The 15,171-nt window shown below is 38.3% G+C and overlaps 1 protein-coding gene across 3 annotated transcripts in view; it reads right to left on the bottom strand.

Moving 5' to 3' along the window:
- The window catches only part of ntrk3b (neurotrophic tyrosine kinase, receptor, type 3b), a 291,634-nt gene that overhangs the window by 138,086 nt on the left and 138,377 nt on the right, over window positions 1–15,171 (bottom strand). The gene's annotated exons all lie outside the window — the stretch shown is intronic.

The following is a 15,171-nucleotide window of genomic DNA, read 5'->3' as shown; positions in this document are numbered from 1 at the left end:
ACGTCATGAAGTGAAACCGTCCTTCCTCATGCACAAGATAGCACCTCTGGCCTGCCTGTAGCTAGATGAGCCCACCTCGTGTACCATGCACTTGACGGAGGTGAAAGAAAAGCAGGCTTCGCTACACATCTAAAAAAAAAGGTTAATTATATGAAAGTTGGACAGGATTTTTTTTTTTTCAATTACAAATGTTCTTTTAATTAAAATAGAAGAGTTGTTTATATGCCCACACTCTTTACCCTTTGGTCCCATTTGGCTCCCAAAAGAACCACATATTCTTCATAGAACGTAATCCTGACATATTCTCATGATTTACTCATGAATGCCCACAAATAACTAACACATTTAAGTTAACTACAGCCACCACTTGATGGAGGACAGATTTGTAAAAAAAAAAAAAAAAAAAAAAGGCTTCGCTACACATTTTAAAAAAAACTGAAGGTCAAATGTTTGAAACTTGGCTAGGATTATTTTTTATATGATTTTTTTAAATTAAAGGTAAAGGTGTATAGAGTAGGATATTTGCGTATACTGCATGCCCAGGTTTGGTCCCGTTTGGCTCCCATAAAAAGCACATGCTTGTCCTATACTGTAATCATGACATCATGATTTACTCACACATTTAAGCCAACTACAGCCACCACTTGATAGATGACTTGATGATTTGTACAAAAAAGAAAGCAAGCTTCGCTACACATCTTTAAAAAACAAAACAGGTCGAATGTTTGAAAGCTAATATTATTTTGAAATGGAATTGTAAGGTTTATAGAAGAGGAGAGTTGCACTCAGATTTGGTCCCTTTAGGCTCCCGTAAGAAGCACATGTTTTCATATCATGTAATCCTAAGATATTATAATGCTTTACTCATGAATACCCATGAATAACAAACTAATTGAAGCTAAGTACCACCACGTGCAAAAAAACAAAACCACAAAAAACAGGCTTTGCAACAAAACAGGATTTGCTTTTTTATGTTCATTTCAATGTGCCCTTTTACTGTAAGGTGCATAGGATGAGAGTTGCATATGTGCCACCCTCGGGACAGATTTGGTCCCATAAGAACCACGTATTTGTCATGTAATGAAAGCGGACATATTCTAATGATTTACTCATCAACAACTAACAAATCTAAGCCTACTGTGGCCATCAAACACCAACAGGCTTTGCTGCACATTCTAAAATAAGCTGTACGTTTGATCGTTCCGTTTTTCTTCAGCAAACAGGCTGACCTAGCGTGACGTGAGTGCAATGTTAGCACTTTAGCATCGCATAGAGCTAGCGTTGCTAACGTTTGTGTCCTCCTGTCCCACTCCATGTTACGTCATTGTGTGCGATACATGGCATCTATAAGAGTTACATAACAGTGTGTATGTAAAAAAAGTGGATAAAGCACACAATAGCGCTTCTTGGAGACACACACAGGTCATTAGCATTAAAGCCACACACACACACACACACACACACACACACACGTTCCCAGTAGGGCTTACTAAAAGCACTTTTCAACTGTCTAGATTCCACACTTCCAACACACTATTGTAGCACCTCAGACACTTATTTCCTTTTCAAATTATTGAAAGATACTTTCTATGGGCCCTTATGGGCTACTTATCTACTTGCTTCTTCCAAAACTTTATTGGTATACGGTATCTGCTAAAGCCTTTATATTATCCCCAGCTTACAAGAGGAGAAATCCAAAACTTCCTTCCTTAGAATTTGTTGGACGTCCCCAAAATAAGCGAAGCGGCAGAAGGCTAAATTTAAGCTTGTTTGGATTTCCTCGGGAAAAGATGACATTTAGGAGGCAGCAGCGTGCAACAGCACGTGGGAAGACGGCGACAACATGCAAATGAACGAAGTCGTCCTGCTTGAAGGACTCTTGCAAGTGCCGAGATCCTTCTCGAGCCCCCGACACTCATACTTCAGTGTGGCGGGGTACGCACTTGTCACTCAAAACCATCCCTTGGAGTGCAGGAGAAAGTGGCGGGAAAAAAACAAAAAAAGTTCTACGAGGAAAGCAATCATTTTTATAGGAAAATACTGCTGCTTTACACACAAAGTTGGAATATTATGTTATCGCAAATTTACAAGATGAAAGTCGTTACTTTACGAGAATAAAGTCGTAATTTTGCAAGATGAAAGTTGTGAAATTATGAGGAAAAAAAAGACGTGGTTTTGTGTTTTGTGTCGTTTTGTTGTCATGTGCAGCGTGAAACAGGCGGTTCTGCTATGCAGTGAAACCAAACACTTTACTAGAAAAAAACAACATTCGTGGAAAAGTTGCAGTTTTATGAGGGAAAAAAAGTTTAACTTTGATGCAAAAATCATTTTTATGAGAAAAAGTCGGAATTTAACAAAACGATATGAATTTTAAAAGATGAAAGTCGTCAAATCACGAGGAAACAGACGTAATCCTTTGAAGGAAAAAAGGACGCTGTTTGAGAAAAAAACATGAAACCTTTATGAGAAAAAGTAGTCATTCTTGTGAGAAAATACTGCGTTTATCAGGCAAAGAAACAGTCTGAATTTCACAAAAAAATGTGAATTTTACAAGACGTAATTGTAATTTTACAGGATGAAAGTCATTTTAGGAGGGAAAAAGGCCCAATTTGACAAGAACAAACAGCTAATATGATGAGGAACGCTTCATGAGAAAATGCTGCACTACACTGCAGTTCATCAAATCAGGGCTTAAACAACGAATAATAAAAACGACATCAGGAGGTTGCCTACAGCCACAGCTGTTAATGTGCTTTGACCCGGCGGCAATGATTTGCTTTCGTAGAGCACACAGCCAAATACTATAAGAGACTCTGCAGTTCATCAAATTGAGGCATTAACGATGAATAATGAAAAAAATAAACGATATCAGGAGCTTGCCTACAGCCACAGCTGTCAATGTCTTTTGACCTGCTGCTAACTAGAGCCCCCGGAAGTTAAGTGTTTTTGTATACAATGCACCAAAGAAACTCTGCAGTTCATCAAATTGAGGTGGTAACGATGAATAATGAAAAAAAAACTTCAGGAGGTTGCCTACAGCCATTGCTGTTTATGTCTTTTGACCCGCTGCTAATTATAGCCCCCGGGGGTTATGTGTTTTTGTAGACCATGCACCCGGGGACTACAAAGTGACTCCGCCGTTAATCAAATCGAAGCATTAATGATGACAAATAATATTTTTTTTTTAAACGCCATCAGGAGGTTGCCTACAGCCACAGCTGTTAATGTATTTTGCTAATTAGACACCAGGGCAGTTAATTGCTGTTGTAGACCAGGCACCTGCCGACTAGAAAGAGACTCTGCAGTGAATTGAATCGAGGTGTTAACGAATAATGACAAAAACGACATCAGGAGGTTGCCTACAGCCACAGCTGTCAATGCCTTTTGACCTGCTGCTAATTAGAGACCCCGGCGGTTACGTGTGTTTGTAGACCAGACACCTGGCAACCACAATTAATTGAATCAAAGCGTTAAATGGAGCGTTTAGGCTCATCGGCGGCGACAATTACAGAAAAGTATCTGATCTATTTGGCATTTCGGTTCTCCAAAAAACATAAAAAAGCAAAGTTTGGCATGTTTGCTGGTTGTGTTTCATCAACAACGCATCTGCTGGTTTGTCTTTGTAATGAGGCTGTTACATCATCAAAGACAAAACTATCTGGCAGACGGCCTTTACCTGGCAAGCGAGCGCCCGCTCTGTTCCCGATACGGACCCTGATACCCCCCCCACACACACGCCACCCCACACTCGCCTCAGTGAAGCGCAGGCATGTTTTTATGTAAGAACAGCACACGTGTCCTTTTATGCGTACACTGAAGTAGTAGAATCAATGCCTGGTACGCTTTTACAACACCAGCAGGAACATCAGACGTTCATCCAACAACGCTCGCTACTTCTTGGAGCGTATTCTCATGTACATAGAAAGTATGAGCTCTCATAATGTACTGCATATCCACGCATGCAATATAAGCACCATCTTGCATCCATAAAGACAGTACATCATGCTTTTTAAAACGACCAAACATGGCTGGCGTGCAGCAAGCCACAAATACGTGCTTCGATCAGAAGCTGATTAGCAGGAATACGCCTCACATGCACGCTAGCACAGTCTGCTCAGCTGCTTGCTCCTTTGCTAAACCACGGAGGATCAGACGTCTTTTAGGGCGTTTGCAGAATATAAGAAGTAAAATGACAACTAAATCAATTCAAGAATATGCTGCTTTAATATTACATTTACATGCCTCAATCCCAGCATTACTTGGTGATTTTATTCATCTGTCAGTTGTACTCATTTATTCAATTGTTTTATGACACACGACACAAATGGTAACACGGTAACTTTACAATTACTGGTCGCAAACCTGTTTTCCATTCCTAAAATGTCTTACTTTCTCTTATTGTGTCCACCATATTGGCTAATAAGAGCGTAAAAGTGACTATAGGGGTGTTAGTTCAAGTCTAGAGCTCTCTAATAATGTTGACAACTGTATTGAGAAAGTGGTAAGCAGGTTTTCCATATCTTATGTCTTATTTACTCTTATTATGGCCACTATATTGGCTAAAAGGAGTGTAAAGGGGTGTTATAGGGGTGTTATTTCATGTCTAGAGTGCTCTAATAATATTAAAAAGTGTATTTAGAAGGTGGTAAACGGGGTTTCTATGCCTAATATGTCTTATTATGTCTACTATATTTGGTAATAGTTGTGTTAAGGTGACTATAGGGGTGTTATTTCATGTCTAGAGGGTTCTAATCATGTTAAAAAGTGTATTTAGAAGGTGGTTAAGTGGTTTATATATAAAAATATTTGTATAAATATTCCATTTATGAATAAGTACTTTGTGGAAATGGACTTATCCCGCTCGGGTCTGCATGGGCGATAAACGGGGGATTAGTGTACGCCTGTGAGAAAAGGAAAAGGAAATGATTATTGATGAGAAAACGGCTATAATGGACTTGCAGCGGCTGCGCTACGAGCATAGGCGAGTTGATTGATAAAGGAATAATGAAATGATGAAAGCGGCGACTGTCAGCGGCGGCGTATTGTAGGCGCGTGTGATTGTGCGCTGATGGATCGTCAAAGGCAAACAAGAAACAGAAAAAAGGCTTTTTTTAATTTGTATTTGAAAGCTGTCATTTCCCAAATAGCCTTGGTGATCGGCGCCAGACAAGCGTGACAATTACCAAAAGTCGTTTAGTGACTAAACGTGGCAGCGCGCAGCTGCGTGTGCGACGCAGCAAAGACCAACACGTATAAAGGAAGTGCAGGGTCGGGTCATCTCTCCTTGATGGACAGTCAGGGCCGGATCCATCCTCCCGTCAGCGGCGTTGTCACGGCAGCGCCAGTCAACAAAACGCCAGGCGGTGCGCCGCCGCCACCAGCATGGCTTCCTGGCGGCGACGCCGCAGATGACAAGCGGCGATAAGTACGACAGGAGTTTGCCCGGCGCGTTATCGCTCTCAAACACCGCCGGCCCGTTTCAAATGTCACATTCCGCCGCAACGGCGGAGATAGGACGTCAGGGCTGCCGTCATGGCTCGTGGGGCGGATGACGTCCTCCCTCTTGGAGAGGAGTGAACTTATACACAAGTGGAACTAGCACAGACTTCTTCACACAAAAAAGTACTTATGTTAGGGTTGCTATATGAAAGCATTACTGTATTGTTAGCATTCATGCTACTGTAGCTGTAATGCTAATGAGCCGTGTCTTTATCCAACTTTTACGTACAAACTGTAACACTTATCCAACGTAATGAATGCCATGTATCACGTACGACGACGTAACATTAACATTACAAACGTTAGCAACACTAGCATAGCTGTGTGATGCTAGAGTGCTGCCATTTTAACGGCAACATCATGCTAGGTTAGCGTATTCATGGAAGAAAGACTAAATGATGAAACTTGCAGCTCTCACTTGTGTGGCCGACTGACGGGTAGTTTGTTTTTTTTGAGATGTGTAGCGAAGCCTGCTTTTTATACAAATCTGTTTTCCGTCCAGCGATGCATTCTGTCCACCGTTATGGTATGTCAAGATTACAGTATATCCAACACACGTGGTTCTTGTGGGAGTCAAATGGGACCAAATCTGTCCAGAGGGTAAAAAGAGTGCGCATAAAGTGCTAAAAATACGCTCATGTTTTAATTGCAACATCATGCTAGAGTCGAGTTTTCACTGAAGGAAAAAAAAAAAACATGATCAAAATTATAATCTAGATTTGTCATCTTTTTTGACCGCCCCCCCCCAAAAAATGTTTAAGATGTGTAGCGAAGCCTGTTTTTTTGTACATTTTTTTTTTTTTTAGAGCAGTCATCAATGAAGTTCGAGGTGTGCAGGTCTGTATAAATCTGCAAACAAGCTAGATAGTAATCTAAATTTGTCATCTTTTGTGGCCACACAGAATAAGATGTGTAGCAAAGCCTTTTTTCCCCCAAAAAAACAAAAAACAAAAAAAACAAAGCAGTCCTCCATGATGTTAGGGGTGGATATGTTTGTGTTCTAGATCTGTCATCTTTTTTAACAAAAAAAACACTTAAGATGTGTAGTGAAGCCTGTTTTTTTTTTTTCACTAAGCTTTCATCAGTGAAGTTAGGGTCGGGTATGTTTGTATAAATTTGCAAACAAGCAAATTCATAATGTAGATTTGTCATCTTGTTTGACCAAAAAAAACCCCCAAAAAAAACGTTTAAGATGTGTAGCAAAGCCTGCTTTATTTGTACTTTCTGTACTTTGTCAAGTGGCAGGTCGATACACGGGGCAGGGGCGGATGAGAGGCGCTCTCATGTCTTCAAGGAAGTAGGACGGGACACATCTTACGGTTACATCAGGGGTGTCCCGGGTGCGGCCCATGGCTGTTTTGTTTTTTTTATTGACCTGTGGCACATTAAAAAAAATAGAATTTAACAAGGAAACTAAAAAAACCTGCAACAATTTTAAAAAGCAGTCATTTTACAAGAATAAAATCACAATAATCTTATGAGAAAAAGTCATCATTTTACAAGAATAACGGCGTAAGATAAGAAAAATAACATTTTAGTAGCATAAAGTTGAATTTAAAAAGATTACTTTTTCAAGTTGTAATTGCGTATTACGAGAAACAAAATGAATAAAGTTGCAAAGTTAGGTTGCAGAAAAAGTTATGACGTTTCAGAAGAAAGTCAGAATATTACAAGAACATCTGCAAGAAGAAAGTTTAAATAGTTGAAAAATAAAAATTAAAAAAACCAGCAGAAATGGGGGGGAACAAAACGCTGTAATTTTCCAAGAATAAAGTCAAAATATTATGAGACAAAGTCACAATTTTATGAGAAATACCTGGTAATATTATGAGGAAAAATAATGTCATTTTAGTTGCATAGAGTTGAAATATTTAAAATATGTATATATATATTTAAAGTCTTAATACTGTATGATGAGAAACTAAATGAATAAAGCTGTCATTTTTTGCAAAATTGGGTTGCAGAAAAAAATAATTTATAATTAATAATTAATTATTATTATTATCATGGGAATAAAGTCAGAATTACGAGAAGAAAATTTACAAGAAGGAATTTAAAATAGTTGGAAACTAAAAAAAAAAAAAGAAAAAACAGCAGCAGAAATGGAAAAAAAAAACTGCTGCAATTTTACCAGAATAAAGTCAAAATATTGAGAGAAAACAAAGTTGCAATTTCATGGGAATAAACTCATGAGAAAAAAGATCATTTTAGTCGCATCAAGCTGAAATATGAAAGAAAAAATTCATCATTTTTAAAGTTGTAAAACGGTCTTATGAGAAACAAAACATTTTCATGTTTTCATAAAGTTGCAGACAAAGTTATTTTACGAGAATAATGTCCAAATACCGAGGGAATAAAGTCACAATCATGAGAAGAAAATTTACAAGAAAAAAAGTTGAAATAGTTGAAGTTTGAATTTTATTAGAATAAAGTCAAAATATTAAGAGAAAAAGCCACAATTTGTAGAGAACAAAGCTGGAATATTTCAGTGGCATAGACATGGAATATTAAAAGAAAAACATTTTCAAGTCGTAATATGCGAACCCCCCCCCCCCCAAAAAAAAATGTAATTTTTGAAAAAAATTAGGTTGGGGAAAAAGTTATATGATGAAAATAACGTCAGAATATTACGAGAACATTTACGAAGATTTTTTAAGTTGAAACCACTTCAATAATAATGTAATATAATGGTTTAAAAACGTCTTATTTCAGGCGTAAATGGAGTCTTTTTGAGCCTTTAGGGCCACCGTAGCACCTTGACTTTAACTCGGAGCCTCGACGTCGGCTCTGATTAAACAGAATGCAACGTCCCACTGAAGCCAAATGTCGTCGTTATCCCACACGACAACAAAGGGCCTGCAAAAGTCCCATTGTCACGCAACGTGGTTGCTACATTAAAACAAAACAAAACAAAAAAACAACAAAAAAACGCTTCACTCGTCTTTGAACGGCGAGTCGTGACGGCTGCTAATTTGCCTGTCAATCACATTAGTCCCTAATCGGAGCGGCAGTTTGAGCTGTTTTATGACATTTCCACAGACAATGGGCTCGCTAGCGCCGAGGAAATGTAATTACCAGCAGAGCATGTGCTGAAAAATTAATAAGTTCATTTGCGGCACCAGCAGAGAGCGTCAACAGGGAAGGAAGGAAACGCCTGGAGACGCTCGCTCGGCTCGCTCAGTGTCCAAGCGGAAGAAGGGGGAGTCGGGGGGGCTGACGCGTGTTGCAAAGTCAATCTGTCATTCCGCCACGTTAGCAGCAAATTGTCCCGCGGCATCGGAATCCACGCGCCGTGGTTGGCGGGGCGCTCCAACACGCTGAACTGAAGCTGAAGAGAAGACAATATCCGGGCTACAATCTAAATAAATACATGAATTATTACAATAAATGAATGATAAATAATAAATGAAGAAATAAATATACCTAACAGAGGATGAATACTTTATTAAATGAAACATACATAAATATTGGCTACTACAATAACGTGTATATAAATGATGCACAATATGAATACAATATAAAATACTAGAATGTAAATATTTCATATCTACTGAACATACACTTTGGCAATTCTAGTAGATTTATTCCAGTAGAATTTATTACAATTCTAAATAAATACAAATATTGGCTAAAATGAATACAATTTATATAAATTCAAATAGAAAACAGTATAATATTGATTTTATGTATATATATATACACACAGTATATACACACATTTTCATTTTTATAGTAGAATTCGGGCTTTTTTTCATAATATTACACATTTATTCTTGGCAAAATGATTGCATTTTTTTCTTGTAAAATTCCAACTTTCATCTTGCAAAATTGTTATCATTGCTTGTAAAATTCTGGTAAAGAGAAGATTCCCACGTTTTTTCCTCTCAGAAATTTGCAGTATTTTTTCCATAAAAATGTTATTTTCTCACAGAATTATGAGTGAATTTCCACAAAGTCTTATTATTAGAGCCCTCCAGACAAGAGATAACACCCCTAAAGGCACCTTTACACCTAATATTATTATTATTATTATTATATTATTATTATCATTATTATTATTAGAGCCCTCCAGACAAGAGATAACACCCCTATAGTCACCGTTGCACTCCTATTACCCAATACTTATGATGGATAAAAAACCAAACATATAAGACATAATATACTCACACACATTGGTTCTTTGTTTTACATCCTGTTGTGTGCGTGTGCGGTGGCTAGTGTCTCATCAATGTAACATGTTTTGCAATTGAATACGCTTGCAAATGCGTCATTTAGGCAAATAAATGCAAAATATGTTCTGACTTACAACGATGCTCGAATGAAGCACAACAGCATGATTGATTCCTGAATATCAGTTTGAAAAACAGAGAGAGAGTGAAGCCGCCAAATTTGAAAGGCCAAGTGGCGAGGGACGACTGCATTACCTTTTTTTTCCTCGTAAAAATTCTGGCTTTTCGAGTAAGATTTCGACCTTATTCTTGTAAAATTGGGATTTTTTCTTGTAAAATTCCAACTTTTTTTGTAAAATGACAGTTTTCATCTTGGAAAACTGTGATCATTCCTTTTAAAATGATTTTTTCCCCCCAGAATATTCCCGCTTTTTTCATTAAAATTGCAGTATTTTCTCATACAAATGATTACATGTTCTCATAGAAGTACAGGACACTCATTATTTTGGTCAAATTCAGGCTTTTCTCATAAGAGGACCACCTTATTCTTGGAAAATTGCAACTTTTTTTTGTAAAATCACATCTTTCATCTTGGAAAACTGATCATTCTTTGAACGATTGTTTTTTTGGCAAAACATTCCCACTTTTTTCTTGAAATTGCAGTATTCTCATTAAGAAAAAGACCTTTTCTCATAGAAGTAAAGTATAAAACCTTTTTCTTTCATAAAATGCAGGCTTTTCTCATGAGATTACGACCTTATTCTTGTAAAATTGGGAGATTTTTCTTGTCAAATTGCAGCTTTTTTTTTGTAAAATGACATCTTTCATCTTAGAAAGCTGATAATTCCTTGTAAAATCCTTTTTTTTCCTACTTTTTTCATAAAACTGCAGTATTTTCTCATAAAAATGATTACCTTTTCCTCATAGAAGTACAGTATAACATTTTTGGGGGTAAAATCCAGGGTTTTCTTGAAAGATTACTACTTTATTCTTCTAAAATTGCAACTTTTTTTGTAAAATCACATTTTTTATCTTGGAAAACTGGCATCATTATTTTAAAAATTATTTTTTTCCAAAGAATTCAGATTCTCTTAAGATTGCGACTTTATTCTTCTAAAATTGCAACTTTTTTTGTCAAATGATACCTTCCCTCTTGGGAAACTGATAACTCCTTGTACATTTTTTAGAATATTCCTACTTTTTTCATAAGATTGCAGCATTTTCCTCATAAAACGTATTAACTTTTCCTGTAGCAGTACAGCATTGCCTTTTTCGGGGGGTAAAATTCAAGCTTTTCTCATAACATTACAACTTGTAAAATCTTTCTGTAAAATTGGGAGATTTTTCTTGTAGGATTGCGGACAATGATTGCAAAAATGATGACTTATCTTGGAAAACTGCAATAATTCCTTTGCACTTCAGATTTTTTTTCCAGAATATTTTTCACTTTTTCCCCTCCTAAAAATGCAGTATTTTTTCATAAAAATTACAGGAGCACAACTGATTTTTGTATATATATATATATATATATATATATATAAAATTTAATAATACATAAAATTACAAGTTATTTCTTGGAAATTTACAACAATTTGTATCTTTTTTTTTTTAAATGAACATTTTTCTTGTATTTTTTTCCTCCATATTCCTCTTAAGGTGTTTCCACGCTTGTATGGCAACTCGTGTAAATGTAACAAACGTCATGTTTTTGCTGCTTTTGAGAGCATTGAACTTATTTTGACACTTTTAATCAAGGTTTTTCATCTTGGAATCATTTCTCTGTTAGCCAATCACAGAAGACTCAACAGGAAGTAGGGAATAACACACGCCGACTTGATGCCCCAGTTACGTAAGAGGCGTGTGGTATTTTCACGGTCTGAACGTCACGGCTGACAGGCCACACACGCGTGGGGGCGGAGCTTGGCTGCAGGCGACGCTGCGGTTAATCAGCTCCATCAGATACACTCGCTTTGCAGCGCCGCAACACCTCATTGCGTCCCAAATGTACCTGCATAATTTGGCTCTTGCGCTTCAAAGGACAATTTGGCTTTTTTGTTGTTGTTGGGTTTTTTTGTGTCCTGTTGGAAAGAGAGGACTCTCCCTGAATGATGCAAACGTCACTTTAGTGGCATTTTGGGCAAAAAGCAAAAGAAAAAGTCGCCCCGCAGCTTGTTTGGGAGAGCAATGAGGAAACACGGGATTTTTGTTAACCATCACCACTGTTTTTTTTCAATAAACGTTCATTTTGGCCTTTTGTTCACTTGATAATTGAGTTTCAGGTGTCCTTGTAGATGCGGAAACGCTGATGAAGGACAGATGATGCAGTATTTTAATATCCCTGTGAAGGAAATTAAAGAACCACAAGGTCTCAAGTCTTTTTAGTGCGACATAACCCCAAATTCTAACCCCATGAAATGAGTCCCGTACGCGACTGAAAGTGTTTTCAACTGTAGCAACTTGCTTCCAATTGTAAATGGTGGTATTCACATGCACACGTTCCAATCAACGTCCCTAGTCACCGAACCCACGTACGTGCTGTTGTTTGCAATCAGCTGTTCTTGGAATGGATCGCAACACCGCTGCTTCTCCTGAAATGACCACTTTTATCTGAGAAAACTGTCGTCATTCAGGTTGTTTGGTCAGAATATCCACAATTTGTTTCCCTCATAAAAAAGGTGGTATTTTGTCATCATGCTGCGATAATTACAACACTGGTTTTTCAACCTAAAATGACCATTTTTATCTCTGAAAGTTGCAGTAATTCCTTGTAAAAATAGTGTTTTTATCAGAATATTCCTCATAAAAATTGCAGTATTTTCTATTTTCTCATTATGTCGCGATGATTACAACACTTTTTTCTCATAAAATGACTGCTTTTATCTCGAAAGATTGCAATAATTCCTTGTAAAATACTTTTTTTCCCCCAAATGTTCCCCGTTTCCACATAAAAACGACGTATTTTTCCGCTTGCGAGCGTCTTCATCACATACACAAGAAAGACGAGGCGAAAGTGCGCAGGATGACGGCGGGAAACAAATAAAACTCCGAGCGATTTGTGAGCTCTGATTTTTTCAGGAGGCATTTTTGTGATGCAAATGTATCACTCTTTTGAACGCTTGTTGCTTTGAGAAGCCAAACGCTTCACTTAAACGACCCGGCAACTAAGCGGATCCAAACAGAACTGGACTCACGGGACCGATGTACTACACCGCTGACAGGGATGTCGCACAACTTCATGTCAAAAAGTCCCAACTATCCCTTTAACGTTGCTAGAAATGGAAGTTTGGTTGTGTGCTGCATGCAATGACAATAAACATCAATCCATCTTCCAAACACGACCAGTCAAACGTTTTAGAACACTCCCATTTCCCATTTCTCAGGAGGAAAAAGCAACATTTTGAAGTGTTAAGTTGGCTGAGTCGCTTCCTTTCTTAATTGTAACTTGTTTCTTTTCTTGCCATTTTTGGAGCAACAAACGCCTTTCTTTGGTATGATGCTGTTCAACTGAGGCCCACGAGGGCGTAGTTGCACAGTGTGTTCCCAACGCTATTCTCATGCAGACCGAGGAGGTAGTAAGTGCTCCAGAACTTGGAACACCTGTAGGAACTGTCAAGGCTTGATCAACCGCCATTTCTGCACAACAGCTTGGAATTGTTGACCCATTTTTGATCCCCGAAACAGTATCATTGTGAAATACACATTATTTTTCACTATTTTTTCACCTGTGACCTTTGTACCATTTCAAGGTATTCATTGGACTTGACCACCTGAATTTCAATAACTGCAAACATTGGGGTGTTCTAAAACGTATCAAATATAACAATAATAACAACAACAACAATAATACAAAATAAACCAACAGTGCAAAGCCCCGAAATGACGACGTCTCTTCCAAGCACAGATACTGTAAGTAAATAGAAGGATTTGTCACGAGTGCAATGAAAACGCTGTTTTAGCTTGGAAAAGTCAACAATCTCGTACTCAAAATGTCCTAAGAATGGAAACGGTGCAACATTTCAGACCGAGCGCAGTGCTGTCAGCACTCCAGGAGCAACATTTCAAAGTACACAAGTTCCAGAGCAGAAACGTTCCCAGGCTCGCCTCGAGTTTGACACCCTTCTTGAAATGAATCCAAAGATGCTCCAAACTTTGGCATTCAGACAGCGGCTAGCTAGCCGGAGCGTTAGCATTCTCATCTACAGTCATGGTAAATTGCGGAGCACGCACCGCAATCTCGCTTAAAAGATCCTGTCGTCCGACTGCTTCTCCCACGATACCCGCCGCATGTCTCAATCGATTCATCTAGAGCAGGGGTCACCAACGTGGTGCCCGTGGGCACCAGGTAGCCCCCACGACCACATGAGGTGCCCGCGAGCCTGCTTTTCATTCAGGTTTCCAGTTAATAATGAAAGAACAGTAGAAAGAAATGCATTGTGAAATACAACATGTGAGTTGTGGACACCAGCATTTTGTTCATGTTCTGGTAAAACAAGCATATTCGCTTTGTTTGGCTTTAAAATAAGCTCTGAAAATAAATGTTACAAAAATGAGTAGCTCTTGGCCATTTTCATTTTGTAAAAGTAGCTCTCACAAGGACAAACCTTGGTGACCCCTGACCTAGAGATTAGTATCGATACAGGAGTCTTGTACCGGCGCATCGGAATCGTTCGCTCCTCAAACCGGCTGCTCATCGTTCACGTCACTCATGTTTTCTCATAATGTTGCAATCATTTACAACGTTGGTTTTCCTCATAAAAATATGACTTACCTTAAAAATTGCAATAATTCCTTGTAAAATACTGACTTTGTGAGTGGGGACGGGGAATTTAGACAAATCTATGATCATCGTGATGATTAAAAAGGACTTTTTGGAGTATTTGAATGAGTGAGCCGTTAGGGGAATGCAAATGATGGTTAGTGGGTTATGACAGCTTGTCGATGTGATGTCCGTTCATGAGGAAGGAGATGTTATCAAACCCCCGTGGTGGTAAAAACAATGTTTGACAATGAGCCACGTACGCCCGAGCATCCGTCCATTAGCCCAAATGTAGCGCGCACGCCGCCTCGTGTGGTGATTTCATGTCCTAAAAAGTCCTCAGTCGCCATCGGTCGGTCAATATCCACCACGTCCCAAAAGAAACTAACACACGTTTTGATTTTTATCGTACGTTCAGATATGACGTCGCCTAAACGACCAATATGTGTCTACGTAAGTTTGTTTTCTCAACATGCTTTGGTTGGACTTAAAAAGGTCAAAAGGTCATTCCATCTTGGCAACACAGCAGAGAGGCAATGCAGAGATGGGGGTTATTAGTAGAAGTATTGTTGCTGGATAGGATGTTTATGGTTCCGACTTCACAATCCAACCTTTCAGTAGGCAAAATGTGTAGAAAATAAGCCGTGTTAATAAGTGCTCTTGTTCAACAGTGTCTTGCTGTTATTTTTAGTTTAGATATACAGTATATTATTTATCATGACAGTAGATTTGATGTATTTAAAACCA

The sequence above is a fragment of the Dunckerocampus dactyliophorus genome, chromosome 3 (genome assembly GCF_027744805.1).
Source record: "Dunckerocampus dactyliophorus isolate RoL2022-P2 chromosome 3, RoL_Ddac_1.1, whole genome shotgun sequence".
NCBI classification, from domain to species: domain Eukaryota; kingdom Metazoa; phylum Chordata; class Actinopteri; order Syngnathiformes; family Syngnathidae; genus Dunckerocampus; species Dunckerocampus dactyliophorus.
Note: the sequence above shows the minus strand (reverse complement) of the source record. Positions and strands in the feature narration are given on the sequence as shown.